Source organism: Ziziphus jujuba, chromosome 11 (assembly GCF_031755915.1).
Source record: "Ziziphus jujuba cultivar Dongzao chromosome 11, ASM3175591v1".
Lineage (NCBI taxonomy): Eukaryota > Viridiplantae > Streptophyta > Magnoliopsida > Rosales > Rhamnaceae > Ziziphus > Ziziphus jujuba.
This window is the reverse complement of record NC_083389.1, coordinates 2576260-2594249: the sequence shown is the minus strand read 5'-3', so window position 1 is coordinate 2594249 and position 17990 is coordinate 2576260. Positions and strand designations below refer to the sequence as shown.

The following is a 17990-nucleotide window of genomic DNA, read 5'->3' as shown; positions in this document are numbered from 1 at the left end:
TAAAGATGTCTTTATTGCATCGAACTTTATTTGTATTGTTGAGAGCATTACTTAGTGGCAATTTGAAAATTTGGGAAATATTGTTTGCTAACTTTAAAAAGTGTAATTTTTACCATAATGAGCATGTATTTCTAGATTTTTTTGTAATAGTGTTTGGCCTAGGAGAATTGGTTTGGTTGCACTTACAAAAGGAAAGGTTTCCTAATCAAAGAAAGTCAAAGCTCATATCGCCTATGGATGGACCTTTTCAAGTTTTGGAGCCGAATAACAAGAATGCCTACAAGCTTGATTTACTGGTGAGTATAACATGAGTGCTGCATTTAATGTTGCTGATTTAACTCCTTTTGCTGCAGGTGATGATCTTGATTTGAGCACAAATCCTTTTCAAGAGGAGGGGAATGACGTGATTCCGCCCAAGCCCGCTCCTCCGATAACCCGCTGGGGTGCTGACTCGACACGGATGAAGACTAGGCCAATCACAAAAGCTCAAATTAAGAGATTTAAGGACAACCTGGGAGTATTTATACAGGGGGTAATCAATCTTAACAAAGCTTGTCCATACTTGAAGATACAAAGCCTATTCTAAGCATCCAAGTGGTGGAAGCCGATACGGACCCGAGTGACAGTTTTGGTAGATTTTCGGAGTCCGGGAAGCATGTAATGGTTCCAATGCTTTATGGGTTCAATACATATGCCTAATAGGTCATGGAATCAAGTTAAAGCAGCGTCAAAAGCAATCAAAAAGGGCTTGTACGGACAGCATCAACAATTTGGCCGAATTTGTTGTATTGCTTGCTGGCTTTACTGTATTTTACTGTATTAGCCTTTTCTTATTTTTCCAAGCATGGGCAACGTGTGGACCTTCATATTCATCTTATTTGGCATCCTAAAAAGCATCTAGAAGCTGATTTAGAGCTCAAAGAGGTCAAAGATTGATCAAAGTCAACTTGATCAAAAAGGCTAGCATTTTTAGTTTCCTAATTTGTTTTTACTTTTTGTTTTAGGAAACTACCATTACTTTTTGGCTTTTATTTATTTATTTTCTAGACAAATAACTTTAGGAAGGTTTTTATTTTATTCTTTCCATTGTAAATTAATTAATTCATAATTTAATATAAAGGAATTAATTAATCAAACTTAGATTAGGAAAGGAAGAATAGTTTCGGCCAACTAGGTTTCTTTATGTGTGGTAGCCGGTTTTCTTTATGTTCTAGGGTTTTTAAGTTGCCTTTTCAAAGCCTATTTAAAGGCTTATTTTTCAATATGAATACAACTTTGATTTGATTGAGAAAATACTTGTGAGATTAATTATCTCTTTGTTCTTTGAGAACACCTAAAACATCATTAGAGAATTGGTTGTTTTAGCTTGACTTATCAATAGGTTTTCCATCCCCTATTGTGGCGTCTACATTATACCAAGGTTTCTAACCATAGGTTGGTTAGGGGTTGAGGTCGATTCCATTAGAACTTGAACTTAATTAAGATCCGGGCTAATATAATACGGGTTTAGGAGCAGGTCGTTCTAGGTTCATATCATTTGGTCATGGAATCAAGTCAAAGCAGCCTCAAATGCAATCAAAAAGGGCTTGTACGGACAGTATCAACAATTTGGCCAAATTTTCTGTATTGCTTGCTGGCTTTATTGTATTTTACTGTATTAGCCTTTTCTTATTTTTCCAAGCATGGGAAACGTTTGGGCCTTCATATTCAGCTTAGTTGGCATCCTACAAAGCATCTAGAAGCTGATTTGGAGCTGAAAGAGGTCAAAGATTGATCAAAGTCAACTTGATCAAAAAGGCTAGCATTTTTAGTTTCCTAATTTGTTTTTACTTTTTGTTTTAGGAAACTACCATTACTTTTTGGCTTTTATTTATTTATTTTCGGGAAAGATAACTTTAGGAAGGTTTTTATTTTATTCTTTCCATTGTAAATTAACTAATTCCTAATTTAATATAAAGGAATTAATTAATCAAACTTAGATTAGGAAAGGAAGTATAGTTTCGGCCAACTAGGTTTCTTTATGTGTGGTGGCCGGTTTTCTTTATGTTCTAGGGTTTTAATTCTTGGCTTTGTAGCCTATTTAAAGGCTTATTTTGCAATAAGAATACAACTTTGATTTGATTAAGAAAATATTTATGAGATTAATTATCTCTTTGTTCTTTGAGAACACCTAAAACACCATTAGAGAATTGGTTGTTTTAGCTTGACTTATCAATAGGTCTTCCACCCCCTATTGTGGCATCTACATTATACCAAGGTTTCTAACCACAGGTTCGTTAGGGGTTGAGGTCAACTCCATTAGAACTTTAACTTAATTAAGATCCGGGCTAATATAAGAACTTGACACTCATGTTTGCACACTAGTTTAAGCTTTTAACCCTCTTTTGAAGGTCCAATTCAAGTGGCTGGAGGAACAATCCCATCTATGAAAGCAAGCCAAAGCCGAAAGTCGAAGAAGAAAGTTCAAACTGGCCAAGGAAGGAGACTAGAACCAAACCTGTCCAAGCACCAAAGAATGAGGTAAAATTAGATCCTAAACCTTCTAGAACTCATGATGTTGTGTGTTTTAAGTGCCAGGGAGGAGGACACATTGATAGCCAATGCCCGAATAGAAGAATCATGGTGTTAAAGGGCAATGACGAGCTAGAATCGAAAGTGAAGAAAGTGAGGATGAAGCTAAGCAAGAGGAGGAGGACTTGGAGGATGAACCCGAAACCTTGCAAGCATCCAATGCTGAATTAAACTTGCTTTCTAAGAGAGTACTTGCTGCATGCAAAGATGAGGATGAAATTCAAAGAGAGAACATCTTCCACACCCGATGTGAAATTCAAGGTAAGATTTGTAGTATGATTATTGATAGTGAAAGTTGTACAAATGTAATTAGTAACATTGTAGTTGATAAATTAGGCTTAATAACAATTAAACATCCAGAACCTTATAGATTACAATGGCTTAATGATAGTGGTGAGATGAATGTAGACAAACAAGCCAAAGTAAAATTTAATATAGGTAGATATGAGGATGTAGTTTTATGTGATATTGTACCCATGATTGCTGGACATATACTATTAGGTAGACTATGGCAATTTGATAAAGATGCTACTCATTTTGGTCGAGAAAATAGTATTGTTTTCAGGTTTAAAGGGAAGAAGATCAAGCTAGAACCATTATCTTCTAAAGAGGTTTACAAAGACCGATTACAAATGCAACAAAGGAGAGAAGCCGAAAAGCTCAAGGAAAAAGCAAGTATGGCACCAATGGCTTCACCATCCTTTCAAGAAGGTAAGAATGAGGTTGCTGATCTAGGTAAGGTTTCTAAGGCTCATATTGAGTGGAAAGATCAAGGGAAAGCCAAAAGAGAGGCGAAAGAAAGTGGCAAACCCGAGAGCTTGGAGAAGGAAGGGAAATCCGAAGGTTTGCGCCAATCCAAGGTGGGAAAAGGAAAAGAAAGAAAAGAAAGGTCAAGCAGCAACTTTTATTTGAGTTTAGGGAATATTAATAAGGTTATTGAGTGTAAGAAACCTTTGCTGGTCATGATTTATAAAGAAAATTATTTTAATGATCAAACTAACTTTGAAGAACTTGAATTGCCAAGTTCAATGATTTCTATTTTAATGGAATTTGGAGATGTCTTCCCAAATGAAATTCCAAGTGGACTACCATCCAATCAAGAGGGAAAAGGTGAGCTTGCTGTCCAAGGTAAGTCTTCTAATACTCAGGTTGTATGGAAAAATTTTAATAAAACCAAGAGTGAGAAATTTGGTGCAAAAGCCGAAAGTGAGGAAGGTGAGATGGCTGTCAGTGAGAAAGGAAAAGGAAGACAAGAAAGGAAAAATATAAATTTTTATCTTAGCTTTGGTGATGTTAATAAAGTAATTATGAATAAGAAATCATTGCTGACCATGAATTTTAAAGATACTTATTTAAAGATATCTTTATTGCATAGAACTTTATCTGCATTGTTGAGAGCTTTACTTAATGGCAATTTGAAAATTTGGGAAATATTGTTTGCTAACTTTAAAGAGTGTAATTTTTACCATAATGAGCATGTATTTCTAGATTTTTTTGTAATAGTGTTTGACCCAGGAGAATTGGTTTGGTTGCACTTACGAAAGGAAAGGTTTCCTAATCAAAGAAAGTCAAAGCTCATGCCGCCTATGGATGCACCTTTTCAAGTTTTGGAGCCGAATAACAAGAATGCCTACAAGCTTGATTTACCGGGTGAGTATAACATGAGTGCTGCATTTAATGTTTCTGATTTAACTTCTTTTGCTGCAGGTGATGATCTTGATTTGAGGACAAATCCTTTTCAAGAGGAGGGGAATGATGTGATTCCGCCAGAGCCCGCTCCACTGATAACCCGCTGGGGTGCTGACTCGACACGGATGAAGACTAGGCCAATCACAAGAGCTCAAATTAAGAGATTTAAGGAAAACCTGGGAGTATTTATACAGGGGGTAATCAATCTCAACAGAACTTGTCCATACTTGAAGATACAAAGCCTATTCTAAGCATCCAAGTGGTGGAAGCCGATACGGACCCGGGTGACGGTTTTGGTACATTTTTGGAGTCCGGGAAGCATGAAATGGTTCCAATGTTTTATGGGTTCAATACATATGCCTAATAGGTCATGGAATCAAGTTAAACCAGCCTCAAATGCAAACAAAAAGGGCTTGTACGGACAACATCAACAATTTGGCCGAATTTGCTGTATTGCTCGTTGGCTTTACTGTATTTTACTGTATTAGCCTTTTCTTATTTTTCCAAGCATGGGTAACGTGTGGGACTTCATATTCAGCTTATTTGGCATCCTAAAAAGCATCTAGAAGCTGATTTGAAGCTCAAAGAGGTCAAAGATTGATCAAAGTCAACTTGATCAAAAGGCTAGCATTTTTAGTTTCCTAATTTGTTTTTACATTTTGTTTTAGGAAACTACCATTACTTTTTTGTTTTTATTTATTTATTTTCTGGAAGAATAAGTTTAGGAAAGTTATTATTTTATTATTTTCATTGTAAATTAATTAATTCCTAATTCAAAATAAAGGAATTAATTAATCCAAATTAGATTAGGAAATGAGTGAGAATTTCGGCCACCATAGGAAACTACTTTGTGTGGCCGGTTTTCCCTTTCATTTTTAAGGTTTTATTTTGTGGCTTTGTAGCCTATTTAAAGGCTTATTTTTCAATAAGAATACAACTTGGATTTGATTAAGAAAATACTTGTGAGATTCATTATCTCTTTGTTCTTTGAGAACACCTAAAACACCATTAGAGAATTGGTTGTTTTAGCTTGACTTATCAATAGGTTTTCCATCCCCTATTGTGGCGTCTACATTATACCAAGGTTTCTAACCACAGGTTGGTTAGGGATTGAGGTCAATTCCATTAGAACTTGAACTTAATTAAGATCCGAGCTAATATAATACAGGTTTAGGAGCAGGTCGTCCTAGGTTCATATCACTCATGATGAGGTTAAGCATGAGGGAGGATAGGGAGGCAACAATGTCAAGATTTCTTGGAGGGTTAAACTGTGACATTGCCAACCAGCTTGAATTACAATAATACTTGGAATTGGAGGGGACGTTGCATGTAGCAATTAAGCTTGAGAACCAATTCAAGAGGAGGGGTGTTAGCACACGGTTCGAGGAGTTTCTAGCAGTGGAAGGACAAGTTCAAGTGGCTGGAAAAACAATTCCACTTATGAAAGCAAGCTGAAGCTGAAACTTGGTAAAGAAGCTACCAACCGGCCGAGAAGAGAATTTAAAACCGAAGCTGCCCAAGCCATTAAAGGTGAGGAAAAATCTGAACCTAAACCTCAAAAGTCAAGAGAAATTATTTGTGTCAAGTGCCAAGGAAGAGGACATATAGCCAGCCAATGCCCGAATAGAAGGATAATGGTAATTAAGGGTAATGGAGAGGTGGAATCCGAGAGTGAGGCTAGTGAGGCGGAAATCGAACAAGAAGATGAAGGACTTGATGATGAGGCCGAACCATTAAACACATCAAATGTTGAGCTAAATTTAGTCTCAAGGAGGGAACTTGCTGTTTACAAGGATGAAGAACAAATTCAACAAGAGAACATCTTCCACACTCGTTGTGAAATACAAGGTAAAATTTGTAGCATGATTGTAGATAGTGGGAGTTATACTAATGTAATAAGTAACCTTGTAGTTGATAAATTGGGCTTAAAAACAATAAAACATCCTAAACCATACAGATTACAATGGCTTAATGATAATGGTGAGATAAAAGTAAACAAACAAGCCAAAGTAAAATTTAATATAGGTAGATATAAGGATGTAGTTTTATGTGATATTGTACCCATGATTGCTGGACATATACTATTAGGTAGACGATGGCAATTTGATAAAGATGCTACTCATTTTGGTCGAAAATAGTATTGTTTTTAGGTTTAAAGGGAAGAAGGTCAAGCTGGAACCATTATCTCCTAAAGAGGTTTACAAAGACAAATTACAAATGCAACAAAAGAGAGAAGCCGACAAGCTCAAGGAAAAAGCAAGTATGGCACCAACGGCTTCACCATCCTTTCAAGGAGGTAAGATTGAGGTTCTGATCAAGGTAAGGTTTCTAAGACTCATATTGAGTGGAAAGATCAAAGAAAAACTGAAAGAGAGGGTAAAGAAAGTGGCAAACCCAAGAGCTTGGAGAAGGAAGAGAAATCCAAACGTTTGCGCCAATCCAAGGGAAAAAAAGAAAAAGAAAGAAAAGAAAGGTTAAGTAGCAATTTTTATTTGAGTTTAGGGGATATCAATAAGGTTATTGAGTGTAAGAAACCTTTTCTGGTCATGATTTATAAAGAAAATTATTTTAATGATCAAACTAACTTTGAAGAACTTGAATTGCAAAGTTCAATGATTTCTCTTTTGAAGGAATTTGGAGATGTCTTCCCAAATGAAATTCCAAGTGGACTACCATCCAATCAAGAGGGAAAAGGTGAGCTTGCTGTCCAAGGTAAGTCTTCTAATACTCAGGTTGTGTGAAAAAATTTTAATAAAACCAAGAGTGAAAAATTTGGTGCAAAAGCCGAGAATGAGGAATGTGAGATGGCCGTGAGTGAGAAAGGAAAAGGAATACAAGAAAGGAAAAATATAAATTTTTATCTTAACTTTGGTGATGTTAATAAGGTAATTATGAATAAGAAATCATTGCTGACCATGAATTTTAAAGATACTTATTTAAAGATGTCTTTATTGCATAGAAATTTATCTGCATTGTTGAGAGCTTTATTTAGTGGTAAATCCTTTTCAAAAGGAAGGGAATGATGTGATTCCGCCCGAGCCCGCTCCACCGATAACCCATTGGGGTGCTGACTCGACAAGGATGAAGACTAGGGCAATTACAAGAGCTCAAATTAAGAGATTTAAGGACAACCTAGGAGTATTTATACCAGGGGTAATCAATCTCAACAGAGCTTGTCCATACTTGAAGATACAAAGCGTATTCTAAGCATCAAAGTGGTGGAAGCCGATACGGACCCGGGGGACGATTTTGGTACATTTTTGGAGTTCAGGAAGCATGAAATGGTTCCAATGCTTTATGGGTTCAATTCACATGCCTAAGAGGTCATGGACTCAAGTTAAATCAGCCTAAAATGCAATCAAAAAGGGCTTGTACGGACAGCATCAACAATTTGGCCGAATTTGCTGTATTGCTTGCTCGCTTTACTGTATTTCACTATATTAGCCTTTTCTCATACTTCCAAGCAAGGACAACATGAGGAACTTCACAATAAGCTTATTTGGCATTCCAAAAAGACTATTGAAGCTGATTTGGAGTCCAATTGGATCAAAGAAGGGTCATTACCAACATAGCCAAAAATTACGATTTTTAGTTTCCTAATTTGTTTTTACTTTTTGTTTTAGGAAACTATCATTACTTTTTGGTTTTTATTTATTTATTTTCTGGACAAATAACTTTAGTAAGGTTTTTATTTTATTCTTTCCATTGTAAATTAATTAATTCCTAATTTAATATAAAGGAATTAATTAATCAAACTTAGATTAGGAAAGGAAGTATAGTTTCGGCCAACTAGGTTTCTTTATGTGTGTGGTCGATTTTACCTAGGGTTTTTAGGGTTTATTTTGTTTCTTTCAAAGCCTATTTAAAGGCTTATTTTTCAATAAGAATTAAGTTTGATTTGATTAAAAAAATACTTGTGTGATTAATTATCTCTTTGTTCTTTGAGAACACCTAAAACACCATTAGAGAATTGGTTGTTTTGGCTTGACTTATCAATAGGTTTTCCATCCCCTATTGTGGCGTCTACATTATACCAAGGTTTCTAACCACAAGTTGGTTAGGGGTTGAGGTCAATTCCACTAGAACTTGAACTTAATTAAGATCCCGGCTAATATAATACGGGTTTAGGAGCAGGTCGTCCTAGGTTCGTATCACTTTAACTACTAGAGCATTGTAAATATTAGGCATCTTGCCTGGTGGAAAAGCTACATCCAATACTGGACCAATGATTTGTGCAATACACCCCAGGTTGTTTTTTTCAAGCGTGGGAACCCTAGGACCAGAAGTAGTAGGATTGATTCTCATAGTAAAATAAAAAGATGTCGAAATTTTTTGCAAAAATTATTGAAATAAAAAAGAAATGTTCGGTAGTAAGTTAAGTTAATTGATTAATTCAATATTTCAATAAGAAATAAAAAATGGGCGCTAGCACTCGACTTTGTTGGGGCTGTCCAACCGAATGCAATCCAATTGCTTACTTATTAAATTTCAGTGAGTGAATTTTCAAGTTCAACCAAAATCCATTTTCAAAATATCAAGTAGATGAATAAAAATCTTGAGAAAGTCTTTCATTTGCCGATCATTATAGACAATACGAACCATATTATCTATGGAATTCGAACCCGAACTCTATTCTATTTATGATTCTTTTTTTCTATATCATCAGCCCTTATTTCATGTCCTATTTCCTATTTCAGCATATTGATTTACACCTAGTCTATTATTTATTGTATTATTTTATATTATTTATTATATTAATATTATTTTTCTTTTTCATACCCATACCCTTTCTTTCTATTCATGAACGAATTCTACATATTATTTACATATACAACATATATTACTCTAAATAGCGAATTTCTTAGATATTTCGATTAAAAAAATTGTAAGAGATTAGAAACTTTGAAAAACAAAGAGCGGGTTGCGCCATACATATGAAAGAGTATAAAATAATGATGTATTTAGTGAATCAAATACCACGGTCTAATAACGAACCATTCTGATTAGTTGATAATTTTGTGAACGATTCCTATGTAAAGTTTCATTAACTCCTAATCATGTCGAGTAGACCTTGGTATTGTAAGAATTCTTAATTCATGAGTTGTAGGGATGGACTTATGTCACCACAAACTAAGACTAAAGCAAGTGTTGGATTCAAAGCCGGTGTTAAAGATACTGATATCTTGGCAGCATTTCAAGTAACTCCTCAACCTGGAGTTCCACCTGAGGAAGCAGGGGCTGTGGTAGCTGCTGAATCTTCTACTGGTACATGGTCAACTGTATGGGTTGACGGGTTTACTAGTCTTGATTGTCACAAAGGTCGATGCTACGGCCTTGAGCCTATTGTTGGAGAAGAAAATCAATATATAGCTTATGTAGCTTACCCTTTAGACATTTTTGAAGAAGGTTCTGTTACTAACGTGTTTACTTCCATTGTGGGTAATGTTTTTGGGTTCAAGGCCCTGCGCGCTCTACATTTGGAGGATTTGTGAATCCCTCCTTCTTATACTAAAACTTTCCAAGGACCGCCTCATGGCATCCAGGTTGAAAGAGATCAATTGAACAAGTATGGCCGCCCCCTATTGGGATGTACTAGTAAACCTAAGTTGGGGTTATCTGCTAAGAATTACGGTATAGCAGTTTATTAATGTCTTCGTTGTGGACTTGATTTTACCAAAGATGATGAGAACGTGAATTCCCGACCATTTATGCATTAAAGAAACCGTTTCTTAATCTGTGTTGAAGCCATTTATAAAGCACAGGCTGAAACTGGTGAAATCAAAGGGCATTACTTGAATGGTACTGCAGGTACATGCGAAGAAATGATTAAAAGGGTTGTATTTGCCAGAGAATTAGGAGTTCCTATTATAATGCACGATTACTTACAGGGGGATTCACTGCAAATACTAGCTTCGCTCATTATTGCCAAGATAATGGTCTACTTTTTCACATCCACCATGCAATGCATGCAGTTATTGATAGACGAAAAAAACATGGTATGCACTTTTGTGTACTAGTTAAAGCATTATGTCTGTCTGGTGGAGATCATATTCACACTGGTACTGTAGTAGGTGAACTTGAAGGGGAAAGAGACATCACTTTAGGCTTTGTTGATTCACTAGGCAATGATTTTATTGAAAAAGATTGGAGCCGTAGTATTTATTTCACGCAAGATTGGGTCTTTCTACCAACTGTTATCTGATTCTAAATTCTATTCGGAATATTCAAATGATTTTTATCAAATGACTATTCATTTATTATATTTTCATGTAAATAGGGGCAAGAAAGCTCTATGGAAAAATGTCGGTTCGATTCGATGTTGTAAAGGAGGGGGTTAGAATACAGATGTGGGTTAAGTAAATCAATGGATAGTTTTGGTGGTCCTATTGAAAATGAAAATACTAGTGTAAATAAAGATCCGATTATAAATCATATGAATAAAAAAAATCCCTAATGGGATTGAGAGTAACAATTATAATTACAGTAATGTTGATCATTTAGTCAGCATTAGGAGGTCCATTTGAAATTTCATATCTAATCTAACTTTTTTCTTTAGGGATAGTAATAGGGACCATTACTCCATATATTTTGATATTGAAAATTGAATTTTTGAGACTAACACCGATCGTTCTTTTCTAAGTGCACCAAAAAGTTCTTTTTATAGTCATCAGAATTCTAGTTATCCAAATAATGTATCTAAGAGTGACGATCATCACTATTATCATTACATGCATGATACTAAATACAGTTGGAATAATCACATTACTAGTTTCATTAATAGTGATCTTCATTCTCAAATCAGTAATGATCGTTATATTTTAAGTAGTGGTGTGAATTCCAATGACAGTTACATTTATAGTTACATTCGTGGCAAAAGCGACAAAAGTAGTAAAAGTGGGAGTTTCCAGTATACGAACCAGTACGGATGATAGTGCAAAAACTCTAAGAAAAAGAGAGTTTGAGAGAGCTCTAACTGAAATAAGAAAATGAAAAAGGGATTTAGAGAGAGCTCTAGCTCAACTAAAAGAAAACAAATTAAAATTATATTAAATTTTAAAAGAAAACAGATTAAAGAAAGCTCTAGCTGAAATAGGGGAAAGAAAAAATGAATTAGCATTTTCTCTAAATCAAATACAAATAAGAGACAGAAAAAGTGATTTAAAGATAACTAAAAAATACAAATATTTGTGGGTGCAATGCGAAAATTGTTATGGATTAAATTATAAGAAATTTTTTAAGTTTTAAATGAATATTTGTGAACATTGTGGACATCATTTGAAAGTGACTAGTTCAAATAGAATTGAAAGCTCGGTTGATCCAGGTACTTGGAAGCCTCTGAATGAAGACATGGTCTCTAGGAATCCCATCAAAATTTCAGTCGTGGGAGGAACCTTATAAAGATCATATTGATTTTAATCAAAGAACAACATGATTAACTAATGCTGTTCAAACAGGCATAGGTCGACTAAATGCTATTCCTGTAGAAATTAGGGTTATGGATTTTCAGTTTATGGGGGGGTAGTATGGGCTCGATAGTGGGAGAGAAAATCACACATTTCATTGAACATGCTACAAATAATCCTTTAAACGGCATTTTGAGTGAGTGATTTCAACTCCATGCTTTCTTTCCTTTGAATCGAAAAGTGAAATCAAAAATAAAATTAAGGAGAGCCATATATCCTTATCCTTAATTTTATCCTTAATTTAATATTTATTAAATTATTAAATTTGAATTTATTACTTGTTTTGTGGTAACCAAATAGTTATTTAGTTTATAGGAAGCAAAGTCAAAATTCCAAGAATGGATTTTCATTGGTAACATAAGATTAAAATGGAATAAAAATCATGCAGATACTTTTTTTTATCGATAGTCCTGATTACTAATTAGGTCAGGAAATCTCTATCAAACAAAATAAAAAGAGCGACTTCTGTTTCTTTCGTTCATGAAATTAGGTAAAGGGTCCTGCATCTTTTTATATCCCTCAAGAATCCCTGATTTTACTAAGGATCTCTTTTGTTGGATCATATTATAACGAATTTTTTCGCGAAAGGAAAAACAAAAATGAAGAATAATAAAAATAAATAATGAACATAATAAAAAAGTGAACGATCATACATATATTGTGTGTAGAAAGATGAATAAGCCCATTTATTTACTTATTTTATTTACATATTTCACTTTGGATTTACATTAATTAGATGATATATATACTAAATATATTCTAGTCTATTAAATACATTACAGACTTATAATATATATATTTTTTTAATATATATTAAATATTTTTTTAATATATATTAAATATTTTTTTAATATATATTAAATATATTAAAAATATATATATATGAGTCTATAGACTCCTTATTATATCCTTATTTTATTATCTTTTGGAGTCTATCATATTCACATAGGTAAATGATCCACTAACCACCCTTCCTTTTGGAGTTGTTAAAAAATACTATGATGGCTCTGTTGCTTTATTATTTCGTCACTTATTTAGCAATCCCAAAGTTTCTTTTTTTATTTTTTTCAATACAAATAAATAAGATTTTTTTTTTTAATTTTTCGTATTCTTTCATAACATAAATATTGTTATCTTTGGTGTGAAAACAAAAAAGGTTGTGACGCTGAAATAGATCTCCTAATAGATCAGATAAAATTGGAAATACCTTTTCTTTATCTTATACTACTCTTTCGATACATAATGTAAGTATTTTGAAAAAAATTCTTTTTATATCGAATTTGAAGTGCCATGCTATTATTACTTAATATTCATATTTCCTATAGCGCAAAGGCATAGACTTTGTTTTTTCTCTCAAATCCAATAAAAAACTCGTTGGCACCAAGCATGAAGGAATGCTAGACGTTTGGTAATTTCTCCTCTGACCAGAATAAAAAATGCCATTGAAGCGGCTAATCACATGCATACTATCTGTATATCTGGTCACACAAATTGCATAGTATCATAAATAGCTACTCCGGGTATTAGCCACCCGCCAGGAGAATTTATAAACAAATATAGATCTTTGGTATCATCCTCCATATTGAGATATACCATAACACCACTAAGTTGATTCGAGATCTCATGATCAACCTGTTGACCTAAAAAAGTAATCTTTCTCGATAAAGTCGGTTGATTATGATAAAATTGTATCCCTTAGGAGCCATACATGTGCCTTTTGATGCATACGGTTCAACACAGATTCTAGCTTTCTTTATTTTTTTTTTATTCATAGCAAGCTCTTTTTAACTTGTAACAAAGGGGAGCTTTTTCTTTCATGTTTCAAGAAAGATTAGTTTTGGCCTGCTTTAATTTATATATAAACTAAAAACCTATAAATAAATAAAAAAATTCACTAAACTTATTGGACTAACTTCTCATTGATGTATTGTTTCATTTGGATCTAATCCAAATCACGATGCACTTTTCTTGTTCTTGAACGATCTTCTTCAACTTCTTTCTGGTTTAGGGTCTACTCCAAGTAAAGATCTGCCCGATTTGGATTTGCACATATAGGACAAATGCCCTAATACCACGTCTTTTTGCTACGACTTCCTTTTTGTTTTTTTTATTCCATTCTCCCACCAACTAGTAATTACAATTAATTTTATTTAGGATTTTAGTCTGTATACCCCAAAAAAAAAAAGATTGAATTGTACTTCATTGTAGTTCACGCTCCAAATTTTTGATGATTCAATCAACCTTTCTTGGGCGAAAGAGAGGATATCTTGATCGGGTTAGAGAAGGAGGAAATACCATATGACCAAATATATCTAACAAGTTGCACTATACGTCAATCCACGATATATCTTCCTCTCCGGGGTTTCGAAAACGAACTTTGGGAACACCAATAGGCATTAAATGAAATAAAAATTTATTACTATAGCTCACTTTAATGTGAAAGTGTAACAACATATTTATTGTCTTAATAATATTATTCTTTATCCTATTCTATCCATAGATCAAATAAGTTTATAAAAAAAAAGACAAAATTACTAAAGGAAAATTCTTTCAAATAGGTCCTTTGAATGATGAAAAAAAATATATATAAATGCAGTCACTCATATAGAAGGTATCAACCTCTTACCATTGCGTACTGGTACTTATCGGGTGTAGAATAGATTTGCTTCTTTTTTTTCCAACAAACAAAATTGTTCCATTATTACTAAAAGAATAGAACAAATAGTAATCCTTTCCCCGAGATAATCCACTCAAAAGGGAAGATCTATAGTACAGTTTTTTTCTAGTACAATAAAGTTACATAGTGTCTATTTTTCGCTGATAGAGGGGTATTTCCATGGGTTTACCTTGGTATCATGTTCATACCATCGTATTCAATGATCTCGGTCATTTGCTTACTGTCCATATAAGGCATACATCTCTGGTTGCTGGTTGGGTCGGTTTGATGGCTCTATAAGAATTAGTGGTTTTTGATCCCTCCAACCCTATTCTGGATCCAATGTGAAGACAAGAGATGCTTGTTATACCCTTCATGCCTCATTTAGGAATAACCAGCTCATGGGGCAGTTGCTGTTCTTTGGCTTATGCTTTTTGGCAGCTATCTCGCACTGGGTGTATTGCAATACAAAAATATTTTTTGATGAACGTACAAGAAAACCTTCTTTGGATTTGCCCAAAATCTTTGGAATTCATTTATTTCTTGCAAGGCTGGCTTGCTTTCGTTTTGGTGCATTTCATGTAATAGGCTTGTATAGTCCGAGAATATGGGTATCCGATCCTTATGGACTAACCGAATGAGTACAATCTGTAAATCCCACGTGGGGTGTGGAAGGATTTGATCCTTCTGTTCCGGGATGAATAGCCTCTCATCATATTGCAGTAAGGACCTTTGGCACATTGGCGGGTCTATTCCATCTTAGTGTTTGTCCGCCTCAATGTCTATACAAAGGATTACGTATGGGAAATATTGAAACCGTCCTATCTAGTAGTATCGCTACTGTCTTTTTTACAGCTTTGTGGTTGCTGGAACTATGTGGTATGGTTTGGCCACTACCCCGATTGAATTATTTGGTCCCACTCATTATCAATGGTATCACATGATGTGATTCCGCCCGAACCTACACAACCGACAACCTGCTTGGTTGCTAACCCGAGGCCAATCACTAGGGCTCAAACTAAGAGATTTAAGGTCAAATTTGCTACCTTTATCCAGGAGGTAATTTATTCTCAAGAGGGCTTGTCCATACTCAAATATCCAAGACCTATCTTAAGCATACAAGTGGTGGAAGCCGAGACGGACCCGAATAGCGGTTCTGGTGCAATTATGGTGGCCGGGAAGCATGAAACGGTTCCAACTCTTTATGGATTCAATACATATGAGAGGATATGATCCAGCTTCAAAGGCATTTAAAAAGGGGTTGTACGGACAGCTTCAATTTTTTTTTTACTTTTTGTTTTAGGAAACTTCCATTACTTTTTAGTTTCTATTTATGATGCGAATCCACCCGAGACAGCTCGACCAACAACCCGCTGGGGTGCTGACCCATTACAAATGAAGGTGGGGCCGATAACTAAGGCCCAAGCCAAGAAGTTCAAGGACAATCTTGCTGTCTTCATACAAGGAATAAGTCATAGTCAAGAGGGGTTGGCCATATCTAAAGAACAAAGGCCTGTTTTACTCATACAAGCAATAGAAGCCAAAACGGGGTTGGGTGACGTTTTTGGTAACAATAAAGAGGCCGGGTTGTATGAATTGGAACCCCATCTTTATGGGTTTAATTTATATGGAGGATGAGTCATAGAAACCAGCCAAAGCAGCTTCAAAGCCAACCAACAAGGAGGTTTGCGCACAAGGAGAAGGAAAGGCTGGATTTGCTGTATTCTTCGCGGGCTTTACTGTATTTTACTGTATTAGCCTTTTCTCTTACTTCCAAGCAAGGGCAACGTGAGGAACTTCACAATAAGCTTATTTGGCATCCTAAAAAGCATATTGAAGCTGATTTGGAGCTCACTTGGATCAAAGAATTGGTCAAAGTCAATGTAGTCAAAAAGCTAGTATTTTAGTTTCCTAATTTTATTCTACTTTTTGTTTTAGGAAACTACCATTATTTTTAGTTTCTATTTATTTATTTTCTGGACAAATAATCTTAGGAAAGTTATTATTTTATTATTTTCTTTGTAAATTAATTAATTCCTAATTCAAAATAAAGGAATTAATTAATCCAAATTAGATTAGGAAAAGGAAAGTTTCGGCCAAGGTAGAATTCTCCATTGAGTGGCCGGTTTTTCCTAGGGTTTTTAGGGTTTATTTTGTTTCTTTCAAAGCCTATTTAAAGGCTTATTTTTCATTAATAAGATAACTTTAAAACTTTGATTTGATTAAGAAAATACTTGTGAGATTAATTATCTCTTTGTTCTTTGTGAACACCTAAAACACCATTAGAGAATTGGTTGTTTTAGCTTGACTTATCAATCGGTTTTCCATCCCCTATTGTGGCGTCTACATTATACCAAGGTTTCTAACCACAGGTTGGTTAGGGGTTGAGGTCATTCCATTAGAACTTGAACTTAATTAAAGATCCGGGCTAATATAATACGGGTTTAGGAGCAGGTCGTCCTAGGTTCGTATCATTTGGTATCAGAGCTAAGTTTTGTTCAGGTTTGATCTATCTTTATTTGCTTTATTTGTTTTTGTTTTATTCTGCAATTTTAGCATTAGGTTAAGGTTGCATCCATCCTATACACGTTCAGCATCTTAAAAAAAAAAAAAAAAAAAAATTCATTCCTAGTTGAATTAGGATTTCCTAGTTTTATCGTATTTTTGTTTCCTAGTTTGTTGGTTGTCTTTTATCATTGTTCTTGTTAATTTGGTTTCTGTTGATTTTTCTTTGCTGTTTTAGTCTTAAATATTTGCATTCATATATTAAAAAAAAAAAAGAAAAAAAAAGAAGAAGTTTGCGGCATCATTTAAAAAAAAGAAAAAAAAAACTGCACATTGTGTTTATTTGGAGGTCACGGTTTGGTGTTTGTTTTGGAGTTGGAATTGCAGTTTTGGTAATTATTCTTGCTACTGCAGTTGTTTGAGTTCTGTGAGTGAAAAAAAAAAAAAAAAAGAAAAAAAGAAAGAAGAGGTAAAGTCGAATAAAAAAAATAAAAAAAAAATTCAGTTTGTTGGAGTTTGATTTGTTTGCTGGAAATTTGTTGGAGCTGCTGGTTTTTGATTATTTATTCAATATTTGAGTTGCTGGGAAATTATTCTTGCTGCTGGATATTTGGATTTTGGGTGATTAAATTTTTTGGATTAAAATTAGTTAAAGGAATTGATACAAAACTTGAATTACAAGAACAACAACCAACACTTTTCTATATTTTTGTTCTCTTTGATTCTTGTTCGTATTTGAATTTCTTTTCCTGGAATTTTATTCTTGAGCTCATAAACTATTACCATCTGGTGCAGTTTTCAAAAATTCCAACGTTTTTCCATTATTTTGTGTTTTCTTGTATAGAAAGCCGAAAAATTAGGATTTGTTGGATTCTTTCGGTATTGCCTACTTTTTGCTGCTGTCTTGTTGATAAGTTTAATTAAAACATACTAGTGATCTAATTGCTGTTTTGTGGGTGTTTTAATTAGAACTTTGAGATAATTCATTGAGTGGAAAAAGGCAAGAGTGTGTGAGCTTAAAAGAGGGTAAAAGCCGAAACTAGTGTGCAAACACGAGTGTCGAGACCTTGTTTGAGTGAAACACGTGAGAGAGTGAATATTGTGAG

The 17990-nt window shown here is 34.4% G+C and overlaps 2 pseudogenes; both read left to right on the top strand.

Annotated features, from left to right (window-relative positions):
* Positions 1 to 9356: 9356 nt before the first annotated feature.
* On the top strand, positions 9357 to 10462 carry LOC107403718 (ribulose bisphosphate carboxylase large chain-like; annotated as a pseudogene).
* A 526-nt stretch (positions 10463 to 10988) lies between these two features.
* LOC132799911 (acetyl-coenzyme A carboxylase carboxyl transferase subunit beta, chloroplastic-like) lies at positions 10989 to 11867 on the top strand (annotated as a pseudogene).
* The last annotated feature ends 6123 nt before the right edge of the window (positions 11868 to 17990 follow it).